Source organism: Elephantulus edwardii, unplaced genomic scaffold, assembly GCF_000299155.1.
Source record: "Elephantulus edwardii isolate Elephantulus edwardi_28Jun2011 unplaced genomic scaffold, EleEdw1.0 scaffold00080, whole genome shotgun sequence".
In the NCBI taxonomy this organism is placed as follows: Eukaryota; Metazoa; Chordata; class Mammalia; order Macroscelidea; family Macroscelididae; genus Elephantulus; species Elephantulus edwardii.
The window spans coordinates 11943984-11948663 of record NW_006399830.1 but is presented as its reverse complement, the minus strand read 5'-3'; positions in this window follow the sequence as shown (position 1 = coordinate 11948663).

Sequence of the window (4680 nt, the reverse complement as noted above, 5' to 3'; positions counted from 1 at the left end):
ATCTTGACTGCTGCCGCTGTAGGTGGTGATGTGGATTCATTTAAAATAAAATCGTAGACAACGTCAGTCGGCTCTCCATCTGTAACAAGGTTGCCTAGTGTTCCAGTAGTGGTGGTTTGTGTGTCTTGATGCCAAGACATGATTCATACTAAAGTTTGACCTCTTTGATTTTATCCAGTAAGTGCTTCAAGTTTTCTTCACTTCTGCAGGCAGGATTGTGTCATCAGCCTAAAAATTCAGGTTGTTGGTGAGTTTTCCTCCAATCCTGACCACATTCTTCATATAGTCCAGTTTCTGGTGTAGACTTATCTTTTTTTAACTCATGAAGATAAACAAAGATTGCTTTTAAGACTTCAGGGACTATTTTTGCTTTAAGTTTTAGGATGACCTCAGGCCAAGAGTTTCAGGGATTCCTCCAGCCTCCAAGACACCCCAAATTCTGCAGTCCAGGAGAACATGAAATTCTGTCCTTTATTCTTCCCTTTTTGATCAGAATTCTTATGTAAAATTTTTGGTCAAAATGTTCAGTAGTGGTCATCTTGCCCTTGTGAAATGTGAATGGAGTCTGTTTTGAAATCTCTCTGACCCTCAGTTTACCCACCTGGAAAATGGGCCATTCTTGCAGGTTTACTGAGAAAAACTATTGAGGTGAAAAAGCAGTGCTTTATAAATAGAAGGTACATAAAATATATATTTATATAAGGGTGCAATTTTGAAAAACTAGGGAGCTCTGGTAGCCTAGTGGTAAGAAGCTGCACTGCAACCCTAAAGGCACTTGGTTCAAATCCACCAGATGCTCTCCCAGAGAAGGATGGGCACTCTCCTGCTGAAAACTTTCTCTCAAAACCTGCTGGAGGGTCAGGTTTGGCATGCAACAACAATAATTATTAAAAACTAAGGAAATATCTATGCACAGATAGAATAATTCCTGGGTGGTTACCAGGAACAGAAGGAAGAATAGAATAAAAGATGGTAAACTGATAACTGACAATATTAGGATGGGTGCAGGGAAAGCCAACAAAGGGGTAACCAGCAGACCACCACTAAAAGATGCACAGATTTTATAGAAGGATCAATGGGAACAGGACACAGGGCGACTCCGCAAGGCCATCTTGTCAGAACCAACTCACAGCTGACCCTCTACTGGGTTTCTGAAGCCGTAAATCGCACAGAAGATGGTACAGGTTTTTCTCCTGTGGAGCAGCGGGGGGCCTAATCTGTAAGGCTTTGTGCTGCTAACTCTGGACTGTGCCTCTGCTGGGGAACGCAGGGGGGGGGGGGAAGTGGCAGTGGTGTTAGGTGCCTTCCAGTCGCCCACGGCTCATAGCGAGCCTGCCATCTGAACCCTGTCCTGTGCCGTCCTCATCAGCCTTGCCACACTCGAGCCGATGCCACAGTCACTGTGTCAGTCCATCCTGCTGACAGTCTTTCTCTCCGCCACTGAACCTCTGCTTGCCCAGTATGCTGTCCTTTTCCAAGGACTGGACCCTCCTAACAACACGCCCATTTTATTGTAGGGGCAGAAATTCGTGTTAAAGAACAAAATACATATGAATGGTTGAGTGAAAAGCTCATTTGCTTTGTAACTTTCACTCAAACTACACATTTTAAAACAATTCAGGTATGCAACAAATAAGCTGTTCCCCCATCCCCCCGTATTTTATTTTGTTAATGTTGAGAATATATAGAACAAAACACACCAATCCAGCTGTCCCTACGCGGAAACCTCAGCGGCATCAGTTGCGGTCTTTATTGGGCAGCCGGCCGCACCCTCCTCCTCTGGGTTGTTCCTCCCCTGTTAACATGAGTGCACTGCCTCAGAGGGTCCCCAGTGACCTTTCAAGTGGCTGTTGTCATGTCAGTCCCCTGTAGAGCATTCTGCACAAGGCCAAACCTTCCCCTGCCAGTTAAAACCAGGGCTTAGTTTTAAGGCTTTATGGGATACTTTGGGTTAAGATTTAAGAAGATGTCAGGGCAATGTTTTCAGGGATCCCTCCAGCCTCTATGGCTCCAGAAAGTTGACTCACTGAGAATGTGAAATTCTGTTCAGCGTTTTCCCCCTTTTGGCCGGGCTTCTCCTATAGAATTTTTGATCAGAATGTTCAGTGATAGTAGAACCCCGAGACTATAGGGCCTTTAGTCACCCTGTGAGCCTGGCACTACACTGACTACCTCCGTGGCTCAACTTTGAGCCAAACAGTGGACAAGCCTCTAAGGTGAACCATAACACCAATGAGGTGTTTATTCCTAGAATCACACAAGATCAAAATGTATTTTCTCAGAAAACTCAGAAAGCAGGACACGGTAGGATAGAAGGATGGCTGGAAATGGGAATCACAGGGAAGAAGTGGGATGTATGCTGTTGCATTGTAGGGACTGTAATTAATGCCGTAAGTCAACAGTTGTATGACTGGATGGAAAACTCATTTGCTCTGTATGTAAGTTTTCACTCCAGGCACAATTAAAAAATGTATACACACAGACATACACAGTATAAAACATACTTTCAGCAGTGATAGCCCAGCCCCATCCAGTTCTTTCTGGCATTAACTAGAAAATAGTGTTGTTGCTGCTGCTGCTGTTGTTGTGTGCTGTCTGGTCAGAACCAACTCCGGGCTGATCCAGTGGGCTTTCAGATGCAGTAAATCGATCAGGAAGATTGATCACCCTGGTCCCCCATTGCAGCTGTGGATTCAAACCGCGTGCCTGTGGGATTGCACAGAAGCACTAAACATGTTATTTAGCCAGTTAACTAGGCTGTCTCATGGAATCCGTGACCCTACACCTCCAAACTGAAGACCCAAATTCCATGAGGTGTTAGATGTGCACAAACAGCTTCAGCAGGTACTGTTTGTTACAAAATCTATCACACAGCTTTTGACAAGTCGGCTTTTTACAGACACCCCAGGTTGTGAGGGCGGCACAGGATAAAGTGAGGTTCAGACCTTGTTGATAAGCTCGCTATGAGACATAGGTGACGCACTTAACAATTTATTAACAGCATGTATCAATTTGATTTTTCTATCCCCATTAACTGTTCCCTTTCCCCCCCTCTCCCAGCTCTCATAATCATTGATAAACTTTGGTCTGTCTGTCTCTTTTTAAAAAAAAAAAAATTATATGTGAGGTTAGGCATTTGGCTTTCTCTGATTGATTTCAGGTGTCTTCAAGCGTGGTTTTTATTATGGGATGTATCTACTTCATTCCTCCTACAGCTGTGGACTCCATGTATGTGTGGATCGCCTTTTGTTCATTCCTCTGTGATCGGCATTTAGGTTTTTCTACCTTGTGGCTGTTATGAACAATGCCTCAGTGAACACGGGTGTACAAGTTCCTACCTTCAGGTCTTTCAGATGGATATATACTTACTAGCAGAATTGCTGGGTCATATGGTAGTTCTAACAAGTTTAATACTAAAGAGCAATGATGGCAATCTAGATACTAAGGTGCACCTGACCCAGGCCATGGCCTTCTCAATTGCTTGTTGTGCATTTGAAAGCTGGACAATGGCTAAAGATGACAGAAGAAGAACTGATGTCTTTGAGTTGTTCTAGAGAAGAGTACTGAATCTATAATGAATTGTCAAGAGAACAAATAGGTCTGTCCTGGAGAAGGTGAAACCAGTTTGCTTGTTGGAGGCAAGGATTTTGAAACTCCTTCTCACATACTTAGGTCTCCAGGAGGGACCAGTCTGTGGAGAAGGGTAGAGGGACTGTGCAGAAGAGGAAGACACTGGATGACGTGGATTGACATGGGGACTGTGGCAGTGGGGTTAAGTGTGTCAGAGACAGGTTGGCTCAGGATAGGGCACGGTCAGAGCCGTTGTTGCAGGGTTCCTTTGAGTTGTGATTGACTCGATGGCACATAACAGCAACATGGTGGTTCTGGAGGGACCTGAAGTGATTCAGTAATTGAAGTGCTTGACTGTTAACCAAAAGGTTTGTGGTTCATACCCACGATCTGCTCCCATAGTCTGCTTCAGTGAAATGTCCAGCCTTGGAGACCCTTTGGGGGCAGCTGTACACTGTCCTGTAGGGTCACCATGGGGCAGGCTCCGCTAGAGTGCTGTCAGTTTGGGTGGTGCTATTTTCTTTTTTTTTAAAACTGCTACTTCCCACAAGGGCCAGTTTGCATTCCCACCCGCAGTGAGTAGGGATTGAGGCAGTTAATTTTAACAAGAGGATCATCTACTTGTTTTCTAGAAGAGGAACCGGGATCAGAGAGGAGCCGTGAAGTTACACTTAACTAGAGAAGATAGGGTAGAGAACTAGGAAGGCTGTCTCTCTGCAGACCATCGAAGGGCAGGTGAGGCAGCTGGGGGAGGTAGAGTAAGGACTGGTAAGAGGTGAGGTTTCAGCGCGGTCACTCGTACTCCCTGTCCCGCCTGCCCCCCTGTGGTAAATGTCCGAGTGCCTCTCCTGTCCGCGTGGCCTTTAAGGCCCGGCGAAGGCGTGTCCATCGCGGAGATCCCGCCCTTGGGCGTGTCCGCTGCAGCCCCGCCCCTCAGGCTGGCGGTTAAAACTCCGGGAGGCGGCGCCCGCCCCTGCTCGGCAGGCGCGCTGGTGGTTCCGCGGGGTCTTCGCGCGCGTCCTCTCGCCGGAGGCGTCCGTGCACGCTGCCGGGTGGCGCGGACACGAGGGGGAGGCATGGCCGGGGTCCGCGCCCCGCGCCCCGGCGGGC